We start from the raw sequence: 20677 nt of genomic DNA, 5'->3' as shown, positions 1-20677 counted from the left end.
ATTTTAGAGAGAGAGAAAAAGAGAGAGCAGGGAGAAGGGGCAGAGAGAGGGAGAGAGAGAGAGTCCCAAGCAGACTCCTCACTAAGCATAGAGCCCAATGCAGGGCTTGACATGGGGCTCAATCTCATGATCCTGAGGTCAGGACCTGAGCTGAATCAAGAGTCAGTGGCTTAACCTACTGAGCCACCCAGGTGCCGCATCCTCCATATAATTTTTGAAAACTCAAAAGGAACACAAGGAATGGGTAAGGGAGTCCTTTCTAGAAGAAGCCTTATTGCAGCCCCCAGGTATAATTTTAATTAGGTAGTTTAATTAACTACTTAATTAGGCAATTAAGTACTTTCATTAACCAATTGTCAATTTCCTTAGGTATGCTTTCATTCATCCTATGCTTTGATTGAAAATGTTAGTGTATCTTTAGCTGCCTCCTTGCCACCATGTCAAAGAAAGGCCACAGCATTTGCCCTGAATTCCTAATTACTAATCCTAGAATTCTCTATCCCTCATAGCAGAGAAAGAGAAAATAATGAAAGGAAGAAAGTCATCTTCTGTTGTTTCCATACTCAGAAAATCCTTTCGTAAGACCCACTTCTCCTCCTTTAATCTTTGGATATTTAAACTAAATATAAAACATAAGTTATTTTGGATCAAATTGTATTAAAAGTCAGTGAAAAAAATATTTCACTGACTCCCAGCAGTTTTAAATCTGGATTCTGTGATAGATTTCTATCCTCAAAAACTTAGGCTTCATTAAAGGACGCTCAAGAACTTCCATCTGTGATGCTTTTGCTGCCCTCCTGTGGCTATCCTGGATCCTAACAACCTGAAAAACTTTGTCCAGCTGCCTGGTCTCACCCTTTGTCATCAGCTTTCTCTGCCAATGAGCCTCCTGCTCACTCTCATCTATGGTATCTGAAGGAATTCAGCCCTTCAATGACTCATCCAGATTCATGGCTCCATTTTGACCCAAGACTGTAATGTTATCCCCTGCTAGACTCTATCTCCCTTCCGGCATTGGTTCTCCCATGTGTGACTAAATGCTTGCTTCCTCTTTCAAGGCAAGTGTACATTCTTAGTAATGGTGCGTTCAGTTAAGCAACCATTTGTTTAAAAATGATATTCTCAGTCCTTGCTTATAATATGGCCCTTCATCATCCAGATTATCAGGATGGACACATTTGTTAGCAAAGCTTGGCTTGTTCACTGAACATTTTATAGACATTTCTGGGCCTACTTGTTCTTTTCCCTAGAAGCCTTTTTCCTATGTTTTTGTCTCGCCTCACCATCCAGTTAAATATGACTTTTCAAGGTTCAGAGAACCTCACAAAGACTTTATCTCCAATCTAAGGAAGGTTTCTAATTCAGAATCATTTGCCAAAATGAAATGCCTGATGCACTTTTTGGGAAATAAATCATTTGGCTTTTCCTGGCACTTTCTCAAGTTTTTGGGAATGATTTCCTCTCCTCCCCCAATGGAAACAGCTTTTTAAAATTAGAATTTAAAAATATTTACGAGTGAAGATGCCAATTTCTTTAAAAGACAAAGCCAGCATTAAAATAGGCTAATAAATGGGGTGACACAAAGATCTCAGGATAAGGACAGTGACCTACTCATCATCTCTTAGTTAAACACACCAGTACCAAAAATGCAGGTAAACAATAGTAGGTACTGGATATAAGACACTATACTAGTGATTTAGCAATGAAAATGGGTACTGAATTCTAGTATTCTCTGCTTCTCTGAGCAGGTCACTTACCTATCAGTACCTCACTTCACTCATCTTTAAAATAGAAACAATCTGGGGCCGGCGGGGGCGTGGGGTGCAAGGATAGCTTAGTGGGTTCAGCGGCTGCCTTTGGCTCAGGTTATGATCCCAGAGTCTTGGGATTAATCCCTGAATTTCTTCCTTGCTCAACGGGGAGTCTGCTTCTCCCCCACCCTCTGTTGCTCTCCTTGCTTGTACTCTCTCATGCTCTCTCTCTCTATCTCTGTTAGGTACATAAATAAAATCTTTAAAAAATGGAGACAATGCTACATACTTTTCAGGGTACTTTTCAGGGTTGTTCTAACAAACATGTGGTACTTTTACTAACTGTGAATCAAGATACAAATGTAAAATGGTATTGTTTACACTCTATTTTTTGGGAGAAAAATTAAAAGGAAAATAACATCAAAACTGCCAGCCAACAAAGATCCTCCTCTAGTGGGTCCTTTATAAAAACTCAGCAACTTGGAGCTGATAATTTATGTAATACCTTTTATTCTAAAGACACTTTCCCATATTTTCCCATCATAAATATGAGAACATATATAATGTACACAACTGATGTACATTAAAGAAAGACTTCTAAGCACTAGTAGACATTAGGCTGAAATTCATAAAGCAATGACGTTGGATTTTAGGGAAAAAATAGGGTAATGTTGGTTAGATATTGACCAGTCTGAGTCCAGTTGATTTTAAGCAAAACATTGATCTGAAACAGTCGAAATGGTTATCTTAGTAGAGAAAACATGATCTAAAATTCAAATTAATAAACTCCTCTATATGACCCAGAGAACACACTCAGGAATGCTTTCCCACCTCTATGCTCCTAGCTTCAGTGTGGGACCACCTTGTTTTGTCAGCCTTCATTCTGCACAACTGCTAACCTCTGCACACTCACTTGGTTCTTGGGAAATCTTAACTGTCATTTTAAGAGTTAGATTCTATAATGGCTTAATTTAAACACTGCAGTCATTTTTTGGCACAATAGCCTATGCCAGATAGTATTTTAAAAGAAGCAGACCCTTTTCAAAACCAATCCCACATGGAATTCCAATTCATAAATGAGTTCAAAGGGAAGCTGGTCCAGTTGAAATAAGATTTGGGGCATTGTCTAGATTTCTCTGAGATTTTCCTTCAGCTCTCTCTCCAATATCATGGTGGGTCCCAAACAACCTTCAAGGATTTTTTTTTTTTAAGATTTTATTTATTTATTCATGATAGTCACAGAGAGAGAGAGAGAGGCAGAGACAAAGGCAGAGGGAGAAGCAGGCTCCATGCACCGGGAGCCCGACGTGGGATTCGATCCCCGGTCTCCAGGATCGCGCCCTGGGCCAAAGGCAGGCGCCAAACCGCTGCGCCACCCAGGGATCCCTTTTTTTTTTTTTTTTTTAAGATTTTATTTATTTATTCATGATAGTCACAGAGAGAGAGAGAGAGGCAGAGACACAGGCAGAGGGAGAAGCACCTTCAAGAATTTTTAAGACTCTAGGGAAACCCAGGTTGGAAATATTGGTCTATGCTAATAAGACAAATCGTTTTCTAAATAAGAAATTAGATAAACTTTAAAATAATGGAAGGCATCATGAGAGAAACCAAATCAATCTCTAGAGAGGAGAATGCCTGAGAAGAAGGAACAAGGGAACTTTCTAGAGTGATAGTAGTGCTCTGTATCTTGACAGGGTATAGGTATAATGATGCATGTCTCAAAACTGAATTGTACTCTTAGGATCTCACAATATGCCTCAATAAAAGAATAAGACTAGAACCAGGCTGAATCTAGTTAGTTCCCAGATAAATACTGACTCATGTTCACTTAACTAAAAAGATGCTCTGTAACTTCATTGGGTTTCATCAATAAAGGCCAAGCTCATGTTTATGGAGCACCACATATTTGTGGCTAGTTAATACTATAGTTCCAAATCAAGTAACACAGTCCAATGCATCAGCTCAGTGGTTGCAATATGTACCATTGTTTAATCTCTAGTCTTGATTTATCTTTGATCGAGATAAAGAAGGATGTAAAGCTCCTATTAAATTGATTAATATTTTGCATCACAATTGTGGTGAGAGCTAATACTGTAGCACCCTAGAGACCATTCCCAGGAAAAAACGATTCCATAAACAAAGTCTAGTTTCAGGTCAAAGTGAAGCGTTAGTTCTCAGGTGGCATTAGGAGTTAGGAGTTTCATTCCAAAACAGTGGTTCACATACATTTTGATTCTTTTTGTTTTTAAAGACTTTATTTATTTATTCATGAGAGACACAGAGAGAACGAGAGGCAGAGACACAGGCAGAGGGAGAAACAGGCTCCATGCAGGGACCCCGACGTGGGACTCGATCCCGGGACTCCAGAATCACGCCCTGGGTGGAAGGCAGGCGCTCAACCGCTGAGCCACCCAGGGATCCCCCATTTTGATTCTTATACACATTTGTGGTTCTGATGAAATATAGACCTTTCCCCTCAGATGTGTACATGCATATGCACACGTGTGAACACACACACACACACACACACACACACACACACACCTTAAATGTTGGATACATTTCAGAAATTTACATTCCTTGAGGTCTATTCATGAATTTAAGGTAAAGAAACCCTTCTCTGGAGGTGCCTGGGTGGTTCAGTCAGTTAAGTGTCTGCTTTCGGCTCAGGTCATGATCTCAGGTGCTGGGATGGAGTCCCATGGGTTCGCTCCCTGCTTGGTGGGGAGCCTGCTTCTCCCTCTCCCGTTGCTGCTCCCCCTGTTTGTGCTCTCTTGCTCTCTCCTTCTCCCTGTCAAGTAAATAAATAAAATCTTAAAAAGAATTCCTTCTCTGAATATTTTCTCAGCTTCAGAAAGTCTCATTTGAGAATGATCACTATAGAGTAGTAGAATAATAAAAAAGGTATTAATGATAAAAAGTTCTAGGGGGCAATAATTTGCTTCTCTGTTCCTGAATGGGTTTGTCATGTTGTTGTTACTGAGAAATTTATTTTCTACAAATTAGCCCCTATTAAAGGAATATCTAAGAAGTGTACAGTATTTTTTGATTTTCAGACACTGGCATAAATACCATATAATTTACCTTGGAGCCTTAGATAATGGACATCTACTAAATTAAATTTTAAACTCGTATGATTTTCCAACAATTCTAGAAGGTTTCAATCTCATTCATGGACAGGAAACCTCAGACAGAGAGATATCCAAGATGAATTTGTGAGTCAATACAAAGTTTAAAAAAAAACTCTGAATCCATGCTCTGGTACTGGCCCCTTCCTTTCAGGTGTATTGCCAACCAAATGTTTTAAATAAATAAATAGTAACAACAATAAGAGAATAGTTATCATTTGCTGGGCAGTTCCATGCATTAAGCTAAGAAATGCTAAAACAAAACAAAACAAAACAAAACAATCACACTCTGAACAGTAAATTCAAAATCAGAATTTTAAATGTAGATTCACACTGAATGATGCTCTTTAAAAAATAATGTGAATATATTCCTCATCATCTGTGATTGTCTTAACACTGAGTGTCGCTACTTCATTTTAGTGTTTAGCTTGCACTTATGCCTGCCATTGTGCTCACACCATGTGAAAGCTAAATAATTTCATGGCATCCTACACAAAGAAAGGTTTCTGGCAGTTCAACTGGAGAAATGTAATGACTGATCTGTATTCACAGAGCATGTAGTAGTTTGAAAAATGTGCTCAAAAAATATTTATTGTTGATTGAATACTTAGTTTTCAAAGTAATATTTAACTTTTCTTCCACAATACCAATTTAGTAATAAATGTTATAAGTATAAAGAAATTCTGTTCCCACTTCCAGAAATAAATGGATTAAGTTCCCATTTAATGTAGATTTCAATTCCCTAAAAATATTAACCTCAATGCTAATCTTCAGTAATTAATAAAATTGGCATGTGAGAATTTCTCGCTTGCAGAATTTTGACAAATTATAACATCTGACCAACCTGCACTATCAAACAAATCCTTGGAGTTTTAAATTTCATTTTGTACAGCATATTTATGCAAGTAAGCCTTTTCTTCATTGAAAACAGTGAAGCTAGAATGCAGCAAGTTATAGAATCTGCCATGAAGCCTCATCATTTTAATATTAAACCCAACATCAGCGTCAGTAAACAACATTATCTGTCATGTCAAATGAATACCATTAACTTAGACTGTATTTTTATTTGATTCATGTGTTTGTTATGATTTTAAAATATTTGTTGAATATTTACGCTTGGAAGCGTAAGTTACTTATTTCTAGTTTTAGGCTTTTATGCTTGAATAATACTACAATAAAAAATTTAGATCAATATTGGGGAAGTCCATGAATATATATTTCCTTTAAAGGGGACCTACATATTACTCAAGTCTGAGAAACACTGGTCCAGATTAGCACTGGTTAATTTGTCAGTATTCTTGAGACATGTTTTTATCACCTAATTATCCAATTTTTCAGGCTGATACACAAAGATACCATGACAAAGTTTGTCAAGTATCTTGATAAATCACTACATCCTTGGTGTGCTTTTAGGTATTTTGGTACATTTTTGGCATTCTGGTGGTCTTTTTGTTTAGTGATGCTATAAAAAAAATAATAAATTTTGGAATAAAGTTAGGGGGTAACATTATCTTTCTGGAGACTCTGGAAAAGCCATATTTGTCTCCAACTCTGAAACTATTCTTCACTATAGAGAAGACAGAAGCCAAAATGACACTTAGGGAGTTTTGGTATCATGTGGTTGCTTGGGAACAGAGTGCTTCACTGTGTTTCAGGTAGGAAAGGGTGATAAGGGAGAGACGATCCCAACAGTGGAGTACCTAGTCCACTCTCTTTCTTTTTCTCTTTTTTGGTAGAAAGAGTAATGGTGCCTCTAGTGGAGGCCAAGATCTGTCTGTATCTCAATCATCAACTGCAAGTGGCTACGGTGTTCTGCTTTGTTCTGGAAAATGGTCACATTTATGCATTCAAGGTGCTGAGATGGGGATTCTATTACAGCTTCAGATCTAGTCCCTGTCAGTCTCTGGACACAGGCCACATGGACATGAAATTTCACGTTTATTTTCTGGTCTTCTTTGAGGCCATGGGTCCCCATGGAAATTAGCAACCATGGCTGTATATCCTAACTGACCCACTGACCCTATTTCTGCCCAACTCCTATCCCAGCCTGTGCTGTACCATGGCTACTCTAACCTTAGAACTAACAGAATTTCTAATTTTATCTCTACTAGCTGTAAGGCCTGTGAGGGCAAGAACCCTGTTTGTTTTGTTCATCTTCTTATTTTGAGCATCGAGCTTATTACCTAGCATATAGTTGGCTTTCAATAAATATTAAATGAATGAATGAGTAAATGAATGCAAGCCTTGGAACATGTCCTATCCTACCAATTAAACAGAGAGCTGGAGCATTTTCTTCCAATTTAGAAACACAAATGATTTTTTAAAAATCCCAGGTTATTTCATTTGTGTGGTCTCCAAATCCAGCAACTCTTTCCTTGTGGTCATTCTAGCTTTTAAAGGACTGAAACAAAGGCTTTCCTCACACCTTTCTCAATCACAGAGCAAGAGGAAATGCAATATTCCCAGGGCCTGGAAGTCGGCACCCCTTCTCTTCTAGGAGGTTAAAGAGAGAGAGTTCCAGCTGTCCAAACAGTGGAGGCAGAGACCTCTCTTTTACCTCAAGACTGGGGGGAATTTTACTTTTTTCTGCTCACAAGTCCAGAAGTCCAATGTGAACACAAAATAGTATTTAGAAATCTGTTTCCAGGAAAACTTTTGTGGTTAAGGGAACCATACTGCTTGCTCTTACTCTCTGCTTCAATAGAAATTCTCCTGCCCCCCAACACCTTGCCCCTTATCACACTTGAGCAAAATGTATCCATCTATTCAAGTGATCTTATTTTAACCTTCACTTGAAAATGCACCAATAATGTTGCTCATTTTAATTCTTATTTCAAATAAATTTCCCAGAAGGAAAGGGTGTGATTATGATCTAACTCTAGAATTTCTACTAGAAATTCAGATTAGTCTCCAGAAATCCAGGACCTTCTCACACCAGAAAAAATTAATTCTTGCTATGAAAGGTCACACTGACATTAAATAATGACATATTTGAGGAGAGGTAGCTTAACCAGAAACAGAATGATTAATAGCACCTGGCCAACACCTCATCTTAAGATAAAGATTATGTCAAATTTTCAGTATCCCATTATGTGTGAGTATGGTAAATAGTATTTTCCAAAAAAAGGCCATAGCCATATTCCTGGTCCTGCACATCACTTTTCATAAAGGAGTAGGGTCTATTTTCCACCCCCTTGAAGCTGAGTTGACCTTTATGAACATCTGCCTAAATGAATAGAATATGGTGGAGGCAACACTGCAAACTTCCAAGGCAAGATCATAAGAGTTCTATCTGGCTCTGCATCTTGGATGCTCACTCTTGGAACCCAAGGATGACTGTGAAGAAGCTCAGGTGACAAGGGGAGGTCATATGTAAGTGTTCTGGCTGACTGCCCTGGCCAGTCTCAAATGACAGCAGCGTCACTAGCAGACCTGAGTGAGCTGGTCTTCAGGTGATTCCAGGTCTTGATTTCAAACCACCCCAGCTGAAGCTGAGTGGAGCAGGAATGAACTATTTCCGTTGTGCCATGACTAAACAGCAGCTCTCTAAGCAAAATAATTATTGTGGTTACTTCGGGCCACTAGGTTTTGAGCTGTTTGTTATGCAACAATAGACAACCAGACTAATCAAATGCTATATTATCTCAATCCTATGTTCATTTAATCCTCATAAGAACTGAAAGGTGGGTATGATTAACTCCATATTGCCAATGAATAAACAGTCACTGTGCTGAGCCTTGGAAATACCTTAGTGAACATGGCAGACATGTTTCCTGCCTTCACAAGCTTACAGGGCACAGTGACTATGTTCCTATTTTTTTAGAACCAGAAGCCATTGGGGGCGCTGCTGACCCTTCATTATAGATATGAGAACAAAGATCATGCGTTTCCCTAAACACTGTCTTAATCATAATATTCTCCAGCAGGGATAAATTAAATCATGTGTTTCTCTTGGCTTCAGATGCAGTGTGTGTGTGTGTGTGTGTGTGTGTGTGTGTATGTGTGTGTGTGGCGTTCTTACATTAGAATTTTACAGACTCAGTCAAACTATGATGGTTGGCTTTCTCTTTTTCACTTGATCCTTTTAAATATGTTTTAAACTTTCTTATTACTCAGCAAGAATAAATATGTAAATAAATATGTATTTATAAAATATAAAATATAAATATATGTTTATTGAAGGAAGATTGGAAAATATAATGAGGGCAGCCCAGGTGGCTCAGTGGTTTAGTGCCGTCTTCAGCCCAGGGCCTGATCCTGGAGACCCGGGACCGAGTCCCATGTCAGGCTCCCTGCATAGAGCCTGCTTCTCTGCCCGTGTCTCTGCCTCTCTCTCTCTTCTCTCTCATGAATAAATAAATAAAATATAAAATATAAAAATAAAAAAAGGAAAATATAATGAATGAAAAACAAAAATTATAAAAAAGTGCTAATATAAACATATAGCTGAAATATTTTAGTAAGTAGACTTCCAGGAATTTGCTATTCCTTCTAGTTCTGTCAAATGGTAGAATATTGCTGAGAAAACATTAGACTTATAATTTCTTGCATTTTACCCTCCCTCACATTGCTACACAAATAAAATGATAGATGCTTAAAATCCATGCAAAAAAAAAATCAATGCAAATAAAATCAACTTGGCTTTGAAAAGTGTGGTGAGTCTAAAGAGGACTCCCTTCAAATATTTTTTATATTCTTTCATTTTAAGAAAGTAAGATAATTCAACTAAAATAGACTATCTTAAATGCTTTACGATTTAGGACTCCTCAACCTCTTGGCTTACACATGTTCCTGTATATTCACAATTATCTCAGATCTCCAGGGTTATTAACACATTCGCAGTGACTTTGAAGCCTTGGCTATGGAAGTTGTACTTCACCCATTAGCAGCATCCCACATTCTCAAATGCAACCTCTGAATCCTGGTTTTAGCTGATTGTGGCAGTCTGGGTTTCATTATTTAAGAGAGATAAGATGACAGATTGGGCTGGTTCCCACTATCTTAGAATAGCAGCCTTAAATATTTGGAAAATGTGAACACAAAAATATTTAGGGATTTGAAGAGTGTATGCTATTTTCTGTCTGAAAGAGAAAAAGCAGAAGATTATCACCTAAACAGTTTTGATATTGGGTTTTATCTTCCTGAAACAAGCAGACTATGGTTGAAAGAGTCTGTTGCCATTTACCGTGAGACTGTGGACTTACTCATATCTCTAGCATCTCTCATTTGTTTTTAGCTTCATGTTTAGTTAGTAACAGTGGAATCTGTGTGCCAACATGTTTTTAGCAAATACTGTCCAGATCTGCCAGCGATTTCAGCTGCTCATGGCCATGTAGAAATACATAGTAGGAAACGTAATGAAAAGGAACAGAGATTTCAACCTTCAGAGAGGTTTCATAGGTTAGAGTTCAACTTCAACTGTGAATTTCAATTTTCTGCACCTTTTCTTTTCTCTCTTATAGTATTCACGCCTAAAGAAATGATCCTGGAAAAGAAGTCATTCTGGATTATCTTTTTCATCAGACAGAGGGATATTTTTAATAGCCAATGGCTCATATCTTGGGATCTTTACTTCTGAAAAAGAATTCTATTTTCAATGACTAAACACGGCTCTATGCTTAAGAGACTGTCCTCTCTCAGCAGCAGCCATGCACATCAGGCCTTAGCTATGGCAAAGATCAGTTCTCAGAAGCCGGCATTCTTGCCATCCCTCATATGATATTCTGCATTTAAATTGGACCACCCAAATGGAACAGAAATGTGACCAGCAGTCATCAGTGTAGTTGAAAATATAAAGCCAAAATTGAATCGCCCACGAGGTATTTGCTGTTTATATTACCTGCTTCCTTGCAGTGTTACATGTGCATAAATAAAAGTACCAAAGAAAGCAACAGAAGGCCAGACTGAACAGCTGGAAAATGTATGACGAATCTACAGTCCACTCACCTTCTGATTTCATTCCAGTTCTTTGCACCAAACAGTTCCAGTTCTATAGCAATTCATAAGCTTATGGGAGAGTCATTATCTTGCTCTGCAACACTAACTCATTTTGGGGTGAAATAGGCAGTGAGATTGCAGGAGGTTACAAGAGTGAACAAAGGAAAGCCAATTCAATATTATTTTTATCTGACTGGGCATTTTAATGTCCCTGAGAACAAAAGAGTTCTCCTCTTCCCTTTTCTTAACTCTGACCATCAAGGAAGACTTAGAAATGGCTATTATAATTATGGCTTAGATTTCATAATTTCTTGATTCTCTGGAGTATATAGAAAATGAAAAGATAATGCTTTACCTTGAAAGACTGAAATGGAAAAACCTTCTGTTCATGGGATCTCTCTGGAATGTAGTGATTTGTGTGATTGCAATCACAGAGCCAGCTAAAATAGCATATGAACTCTCCAATGTCTTCCTTCTGTCAAAAAGAACGTTTCATTGAAACTACCTTTATTGCCTGGAATGGCTGTCTGCTTTCCAAAAAGAGTTCTAAATGGCTATTAAGCAACCAGTAACTCTGTCTAAACGTAGAGCAATTAGAACCATTTTCAAAGTTTTGAAAGACTGTTCTAACCTTGTCCCTTCCTTTGCCAAGACTTAGGTGGAATCAAGAAAATAAGCAGGTTGGAAAAGAAGACGACTGAAGATATAAGTGAGTCAGCACTATGTTGGAAAATGAAGTGTGTCTACACCTTGGGAGCAATTTTTGAATTTTTAATTATTATGATTAACTCTGGAAAATGGGATGCCATAATCACAGAACATCTCCTCCATCAAAAAAACCCCCAAACCTTCATCACATCAACCCCAACCCACATCATTATGCATCTGTGCAAGACCTATCCTTTCAAAACTATTTTTCTTTCCTCAACTTCTTATCCCCACTTTCATTCTCTGCACTATAGTCATCTTTTCCAATGTGCTCCACACATGTCCATAATATGAATAGACACTTATAAATATACATTGTGTGTGTGTGTGTGTGTGTGTGTGTGTGTGTGTTAACTTACATAGTGGCATTGTGGCATAGTTGTTGTTTTGTTTCTTATTTTTGGAAAATTTTGCTTTTAAGATCTACCTCTGTTGCTCTATGTGCATCTATCAGATGCTCTTTTAAGATCTACCTCTGTGCTCTATGTGCATCTATCAGATGCATTGTTCCTGATGCTGCATAGTGGTTCATGGTGTGCATTCACTATTCCCACTTTATCAATCCCCACTATGGACTCTTAGGTGTCCTCAATCTCCACACAATAAGCAACGCTTGATGAATATCTTTGTACAGTCTTTCATGGATCTGTAAGAGAGATTTTCTAAGGTATGGATCCCGGAGTAGGACTTCATGGCCATATATATATAGCTGATTTTACTGAGTACTCTAGGATCTATTCTTGCTCTCTAGGACAGCCAGGCCAGTTTGCTCTTACGCCAATAGTATACAGTTTGTCTCCTCACATTCTCATTAATATTTGATAATGCCTTTCTAACTTTTGATAATTTAATGGGAGTTAGGTAGTATCTTCCTATTTCAACAATGTTGAGATTTTTACAAAGAGGTTAGAGCATATTTTGCTTCTATGAGTATAGTTAATTTATATAAACTGTTAGGAGCATGGTGGGGCACCTGGGTAGCTCAGTGGTTGAGCATCTGCCTTTGGTTCAGGTCCTGATCCCAGAATCCTGGGATCAAGTCCCACATCAGGCTCCCGGAGCCTGCTTTTTCCTTTGCCTGTGTCTCTGTCTCTCTCTGTGTGTCTTTCATGAATAAATTCATAAAATCTTAAAAAAAATAGCTAGCATGGTGTCATTTCAAAGCTGACAACAGGGAAGAGAATCCGTATGGATGCTCATCTGAGGACGTGTTATGGACCGATGTGAATGCTCAGCTTAGTTTGCTCTGCCAGCCCTCCCAATGATTCTGTGAACTACACATACTATTTAATAAACCCCTTTATGCTTAAAATAGTTAGAAGGGGTTTTCTTATTGGCAGCTAAGAAGGGTGGTTTATATAGTAATTGGTACCATAAGTGGTGGCAAACCCTCAAGGAATAAAACGGGAATCTAGGATAGGTTATTCAGATAGGTTAAGTTTGAAAGCAGTGAGGATCTGGTTCCCATTATAATACAGGTCACTACATGATTTAATCTGTGGACTTTTATTTTTCCATATATGTTTTGGAATAGATTTGATGACAGTCTTGGATTTTTATTAAAATCATACTGAATTTATAGAATAATTTTGGGATAATTGACATTATTAAAATATTTTTGTCTATGAATGAACATGGTATGGTTCTCTACTTGGGCTTTCTTTTATGTCCTATATTAGTACTTTAAAATTTTATCCATAAAAGTTTTGGGATCTTTATTAGATTATTTCCATTTCTGGGTGATGTCCATTTTTCCTCTAGGCCAATAATAATCCTGTTTGATACATAGGAATTATGAACTACACTTTGTTAGCCATTATAACCACATTATATAATGACTATAAAATAGAAAGGGAATAGCAGAGGGGAAAAAAACACATATTTTATTATGTATAAGTATTGACTTTACAGGTTTTTGTCTTTACTATAATTCAATTAATTAACATATACTGTATTGTTAGTTTCAGAGGTAAAGGTCAGTGATTCATCAGTTTTATATAGTTCCGAGTGCTCATTACATCAAATGCCCTCTTTAATGTTCATCACCCAATTACCCCATCTCCTACCTCCTCCCCTCCAGCAACCTTCAGTTTGTTACCTATGATTAAAAGCCTCTCTTCTTTTGTCTTGTTTTACTTTTTTGCTTCCTTCTCCTATGATCCTGTTTTTTTCTTAAATTTTCTTAAATTCCACATATTCCATGAGATCATATGATAATTGTCTTTCTCTGTTTGATTTATTTCACTTAGCATAATATCCTCTAGTTCCATCCACATGGTTGCAAATGGCAAGTTTCCTTTTTTTTTCTTTCTAATGGCTAAGTACTATTCCGTTTATATATATATATATATATCACATCTTCTTTATCCATTCATCTGTCAATGGACATCTGGGCTCTTTCCATAGTTTGGCTATTGTGGACATTGCTGCTATAAACAATGGGGTACAGGTGCTCCTTCGGACTACTACATTTGTGTCTTTGGGGTAAATCTCTAGTAGTACAATTTCTGGGTCATATGGTAGCTCTATTTTCAACTTTTTGGGGAACCTTCACATTGTTCTCTACAGTAGCTGTACCAGCTTGCATTCCCACCAACAGTGTAAGAGGGTTCCCCTTTCTCTGCATCCTTGTCAACATTTGTTACTTCCTGACTTGTTAATCTTAGCCATTCTGACCAAGGTAAGGTTGTATTTCATTGTGGACTTTATTTGTATTTCCCTGATGCCCAGTGATGTTGAGCATTTTTTGCATGTGTCTGTTGGCCATTTATATGTCTTCTTTGGAGAGATGTCTGTTCATGTCTTCTGCCCATTTCTTGATTAGATTATTTATCCTTTGGGTATTGAATTTGATAAGTTCTTTATAGATTTTGGATACTAGCCCTTTATCTGATAAGACATTTGCAAATATCTTCTCCCATTCCATAGGTTTCCTTTTGGTTGTGTCAACTCTTTCCTTTGCTGTAAAAGCTTTTTATCTTGATCAAGTCCCAATAGTTCATTTTTACCTTTGCTTCCCTTGCCTTTGGAGACGTATCTAGTGAGAAAATGCTGCAGCTGAGATCATAGATGTTGCTGCCTGTGTTATCCTCTAGGATTTTGATGGATTTCTGTTTCACATTTAGGTCTTTCATCCATTTTGAGTTTATTTTTGTGAATGGTGTAAGAAATTATCTACTTGCATTCTTCCATGTGGCTGTGCAATTTTCCCAACACTATTTGTTGAAAAGACTAGACTGTCTTTTTTCCATTGGATCTTCTTTTCTGTTTTGTTGAAGATTAGTTGACCATAGAGTTGTAGATCCATTTCTGGGTTCTCTATTCTGTTCCATTGATTTATATGTCTGCTTTTGTGCCAGTACCATACCATCTTGATGATTACAGCTTTGTAATAGAGCTTGATGCTTTATAGGCTTTTTAATGCTCTTAGGGATGATGCCTGGATTTCTAACACATTTTCTAGTTGATTATTGCTAGTGTAAAGACATAGTCTAGGTTCAGGATACTTGCTATACTCTCTTATTTATTCTATCAGTTTCTCAATTGATTTGTCTCTTTTTGAAATGTAGATTGATCTTTTCAAGTAATGACTTTCCTTTCTTTCCTTCTAATCATTAAACTCATATATTTCACTGCCTTATTTCACTGACTAGGATTCTAATGCTATGTTGAACAGGATCAATGACAGAGAAAGTCAAGTCTTGTGTCCCTTCTTAAAGGGAATGAATGATAAAAGAAAGATGAACAACTGCAATCTGGCCTCTCCATTTGCCATTACCTTTCCCAAAAGCTGTCTCCCTTAGTTTTAACTACTTGTCATTGAGGTGTGCAGAGGTAGAGAAGAAGGGAAGTTGGGGAAGCCCAGGCCCTGCTCAATTGTTTGCACTTACTTTATTACTCCCCAACTCTCCTAGGTTCAAAGACCACCCTTTTGTTAATCTCACTGATCTGGGCTTCTTGTTTTCTGCCTCAAGCTTAGGCACAGAAGGTAAGAGCCATTCAGGCCTCTTTCTGTACCCATGTTACCTTCCATCTGTTGCTACTCACCCTTCCTAGGCTCTTACTTCAGCTGGAACTCACTCCAGGAACTTTTCCATTTTTTCAATATTTTTTTAGATCCATCATTTTCTTTCTCCCTTCTGTGGTATCTTCAGGATTGGGTTTAGAGTAGGGATCCAGAAATTCCTTCAAGTAACATCTTAAATTTTTGCCATCTGGGATTATTGTCTAAAAATGAAAATAATGGAGATGAAAACTTGGTTGACAATGTAATAAGGAGGTAGCACAACCTGCACAACTACCATGAAACATTATCTATAAAATACTATGAAAGTTGGCTCAAGACTAGAAAGGAGACTAGCACTGGCCCAGACCTCTGCATACCTCAAGCTAAAATAGATTTCCCTAAAATTTTGAGGTTTTAATAAAATCGAGTGTCACAATCCTGTAAGGCACATCTTGATCCTTTGTATAGAGTCAGAATAACAGGGCAAATGGTTGAAGCTGAAAAAGATGTACTCATATTCTATTTATACATCTCTAAAATCCAACTTTTAGTCTATGGGGCTAGATGTTTGAAATTGGGTAAGAGAAAATAGGAAGGTAGCAATGGGCAGATCATACATAAAGATGTCTTGAACACCAAAAACTGAGAGATATATCTCCAGGGCAAAGGAACAAATGAGATGGCATTTAGGATAAACCTAAAACAGAGCTTTAGACTGACGATCTTGGGCCTTCTCCTTCTTCTTCACATTTATTATTATTATTATTATTATTATTATTTTGGATTTTCTTATTTATTAGAGAGAGAGAGCATGAGCAGAGGGAGAGGGAGAAGCAGACTCCCTACAATCCCAGGACCCCGGGATCATGACCCAAGCTGAAGGTAGCTGCTTAACTGACTGAACCACCTAGGTGTCCCCCACAACATTTTCTAATATGAAATTCATACTTCTCCAGGTGAAGAATTTCTTGGAGAAATTGCATATCTCCAAGATATGCAATCATCAAAAAAGTACTGACACTGGACCTGTGCATAGAAGTTAGATCTAAGTGGAGAGGAGACAAATAAAAAAGTTATATAACAAAGAAGGTTTTTTTTTTTTAGATTTTATTTATTTATTCATGAGAGACACATAGAGAGAGGCAGAGACATAGGCAGAGGGAGAAGCAGGCTCCCCTTGGGGAACCTGGTGTGGGACTTGATCCCAGGACTCTGGGATCACACCCTGAGCTGAAGGCAGATGTTCAACCACTGAGCAACCCTAACAAAGAAGCTGCGTCCCTAACAAAGAAGCTTTTAAAATGAACACATAATTGAAGAAAGAGTTCAGTATCTCAAAGCAATTACAAATCATATTCCATTCCTCACAGAGACTGTTCCAACAGAGACTGGTGCAATTGGAGTCCCTTGCTGTATATGATCCCAGGTCCATTCTCTTTCTTGAGAGGAAGGGGAAGGAACTTCCTTGCCTAACTCTTGGTTATTAGAGTCTCATTACTTCCCAATGTCAGCCTTTCTGCTCTTTCCCAGGGTATTATGTTTTTCCCATACATGAGCCAGCCACCAGACACTTGAAAGGTTCAAGTGATGCTCACCTCCCATGTCCTCCATTAAATTCTCTTTTGGAAGTGGAAAAATTTTATACAGTAAGTATACTGTATAAAAAATATACATTTTGTGAAATTTGATTTTATATAGGCAATATATAACCATAACTGCATGGATTCAAAAATCAGAAGGATGTTTATATATTTATAGACAAATAGGTATTTTTTTCAATAGCATTTAGTTTTCTTTTTAAAAATCTTTGGTAAAAAAATAAAAAAATAAAAATAAATAAAAATAAATCTTTGGTAAAATTCACCGAAAATTTTACCATTTTACCTTTTTTTTTTTTAAATTTTCCATCTGACTTTATTTTCAAATACACTTTCTTTTTTAAAAAAACCAATACACTTTCTGCAGGGATGACAAATATCAGTATTAGGAAATCCAATTATACAAAAAATACTACATCTAGTCTGGGGTAGATAGATTTATTTTTTGATAACATACATTAAGTGGCACTAATTACACAGTAACTATAAGGTAACTAACATGAAACCACAGAACTGTAACTCTGCCACAGCTGCATGGACTTGAGCCTTTATGGATAAGCACATTTTCAAAAAACTGGATGACCATCACAGAGCTATGCCAATAAAATCTGTTAAGGAGTAAAGTTCTGAAGTAGGGACTCACCAGAGTACCTTGCAGCTGACAGATGACAGGCAGGACATGTTAGTTATAAAGTAGTTACAGCCTAATTCACAAAAGTTACCAAACATATGGTTCAGTGGCATTAGGCACATTCCCATTTTTCTCCAATCGTCATCACTATCCATCTCCAGAACTTTTTCTTCTTTCCTAACAGAAACTCCACCCATTAAACAATAACTCTTAACTTCCTCTTCCTCTAACTCCCAATAATCACTATTCTACTTTTTGTCCCAATGAATTTGACTACATTTGGCTCCTCACATAAGTAGAAGAATTTAGCATTCTTAAAGTGAATAAATCACATTTTATTTGTTCACTAACATCTACATTCTTGTTCTCCAAACTGATTAGAAAAAGGTTTAAGTTCTAACTGGTTGAATGTAACCATGTTAACAGGGGTTTTTTCTTGGTATCAATAGGTAAATCTCTCTAAGCTTTAAATGTGCCAATACTAGAGAAAATATATTCTGGATGGAGAAATAAAACTGAAGGAGAAAGTTGAGAAAGCAGAGTTATACACCAAGGAAAGAATCACAGAAAAGACTCAACTAACAGAATTGTGTGGCTTTCAGTAGGTTGTGTAGGTTTTAATTTAGTCCATAAGTAAATGTACCAGCTGGCTTGAAACCACAGGATGGACATATTGGTCCTGAACTAGAATAGAAAGTAAGGTATCTGGCTTTGGTTTATCACATGATCTTATTTATAATCGAGAGAAAGAACACCTAGTTAGGTGTATCTTATATTTGATTCTTAGTTAGGAAACTTTCAAATGCTGCAATTGTTAAGAAATATTAAGATTATATTTCTGAGTTTTAAAAATTGGTTCACTGGCTTTTCTTTCTTTTTTTTATGAACTGGCTTTTCATAACAGATAAAGACTTCACAGTTAAAGAGTACTCCAGAATGGCCTTTTATAATTGAGCTTTGTTTAGGCAAAATTCTGAAAGGTATCATTCAGTAATCATCAATCATTTAAAGAGTCTTTGCAAGGTTTCAGGCACAGTGCTGGGCACTGGGGAAAAAGATACTACATTCAAATGATTCATGACAAAATAGTGGTAGGTGGGTAAGTGCTAGCTCCATAGATAAATAGAGATGAGGGTGAAGAAAAAAGAGCTAGGAAGAGAGAGACAGAATAAAAACCAATGTGACAAATTAAGAAATCTGGGTAAAGGATGAATAAAAGTTCTTTGTACTAGTCTTACAACTTCAATTCAAAATTACTTTTTAAGGTTGCTACAAAAAGTAACAAAATAGAATGTAAAAGTGATAACTGGTTCATTTAAAAAGTCATGTTGTGGGACGTTTGGATGTCTCATCGGTTGAGCCTCTGCCTTTGGTTCAGGGCGTGATCCCAGAGTCCTGGCTTCCAGTCCTGCATCCAGCTCCCTGCAGGGAGCCTGCTTCTTCCTCTGCCTATTCTCTGCCTCTCTCTCTGTGTCTCTCATGAATAAATAAACTCTTCTTAAAAAAATTTATTTATTTATTTATGATAGTCACACAGAGATAGAGAAAGAGGCAGAGACATAGGCAGAGGGAGAAGCAGGCTCCATGCACCGGAAGCCCGACGTGGGATTCGATCCCAGGTCTCCAGGTTCGCGCCCTGGGCCAAAGGCAGGCGCTAAACCGCTGCGCCACCCAGGGATCCCCTTAAAAAAATGTAAAAAGTCGTGTTATAAAAGGGCTTTCCAACCTCATTTTTTTTAAAGTAATGAGTCTTCATCACAGTAATAGAGATTTAAAGGAAAATGGAGTTCCATAGTAATAGTTTGCAAAATACCGGCTATACTTCCCTCCCAGACAGTCTAGCATACATTTTAGCATATTCAAAGATCAGAGAAGGCCCCCAGGAAATAAAGCCAACTACTATATTCTGTTTAATACAGAATATCCCAATGTATTTGACCATAAAACTCCCTTTTTTAAAGTAACATCTACTAAAATAGAGATTTCAGAAATGCCATTGTAAGATAAGGAACCTTATCTCAATCTGTGTGCAAATTCACTTAGAAGGAGTCTACTTGTAATGCATTATATGTTCCCGAGTTTACACAGATACAGTTCTAGTTGGTTCTTAGATACCTTTGTGTGAAAGTATAGAGGTGTGGCCTTCCTTTAATTAGAAACTCTTATCCTTAATGTGGTATTTATTGAATTTCACACTGAGATAAATAGTTTTTGTTTATGCAATTTCCCAGGACTAATTGCTGAGTTTTTAGAACAGTCTTTCACTAAGCTTTAATGACTACAATTAAATGAACCACTAAGATAAAACAAATTATCAATTCAGCCACCTATTGTGAATTGGTTGATCTTGAATTACCTGACATAAACATGTAAGATGGTTAGCCTTTTGCCTGAGACTGCTAGAGGCAAGATTATCCAGGTAATTTCTCTTTGTTCCCCTGAGTCTTTCCTCAAAATTCCCAAAGAGTAGAAGGTGACTTCAGAAATAGAACATCAGGCTTTTGTCTACAACAGTAAAGAAATTCCTGTTATATGAACTTTCACTGTCTGCTTTGTTAGTAGAAAAGGTTGCAAATGAATACTTTGAGAACACTTTTTCTTTTTTTTTTTTAAAAAAAGATTTAGTTATTATTTTAGAGAGAAAGGAGGGGGGAGAGAGAGAGAGTATGAGGGGCAGAGGGAGAGAGAATCTCAAGCAGACTCACTGCTGAGCACAGAGCCTACTGTGGTGCTTAACTTCACAATCCCAAGATCAAGACCTGAGCCTAAACCAAGAGTCTGTTGCTCAAATAACAGAGCCACTCAGGCTACCCAACAATTTTTCTTTCATAAAAGAAATTACCAGTAAAAAACTTGAATAAGATGTCCTACTTTTTGAGTGATAAAAAACATGTCCTGGAAGTGAATTCAGAGAATAC

At 37.3% G+C, this 20677-nt stretch overlaps 1 long non-coding RNA gene across 14 annotated transcripts in view; it reads right to left on the bottom strand.

The window, feature by feature from the left end:
• LOC102157168 overlaps positions 1–20677 on the bottom strand; it is a 160338-nt gene that overhangs the window by 89234 nt on the left and 50427 nt on the right. For 9 of the 14 annotated variants that reach the window (XR_005363327.1, XR_005363326.1, XR_005363329.1 and 6 more), the window contains 3 exons: positions 20116–20264; positions 15572–15751; positions 11172–11291 (listed from right to left, as the gene is read on the bottom strand). This is a non-coding gene — a long non-coding RNA (uncharacterized LOC102157168). The remainder of the gene's footprint in view (positions 1–11171; positions 11292–15571; positions 15752–20115; positions 20265–20677) is intronic. The other 5 variants (XR_005363333.1, XR_005363332.1, XR_005363330.1 and 2 more) reach the window with 1 other exon arrangement.

Source organism: Canis lupus, chromosome 8, assembly GCF_011100685.1.
Source record: "Canis lupus familiaris isolate Mischka breed German Shepherd chromosome 8, alternate assembly UU_Cfam_GSD_1.0, whole genome shotgun sequence".
In the NCBI taxonomy this organism is placed as follows: Eukaryota; Metazoa; Chordata; class Mammalia; order Carnivora; family Canidae; genus Canis; species Canis lupus.
This window is presented reverse-complemented; position numbering and strand designations above follow the sequence as displayed.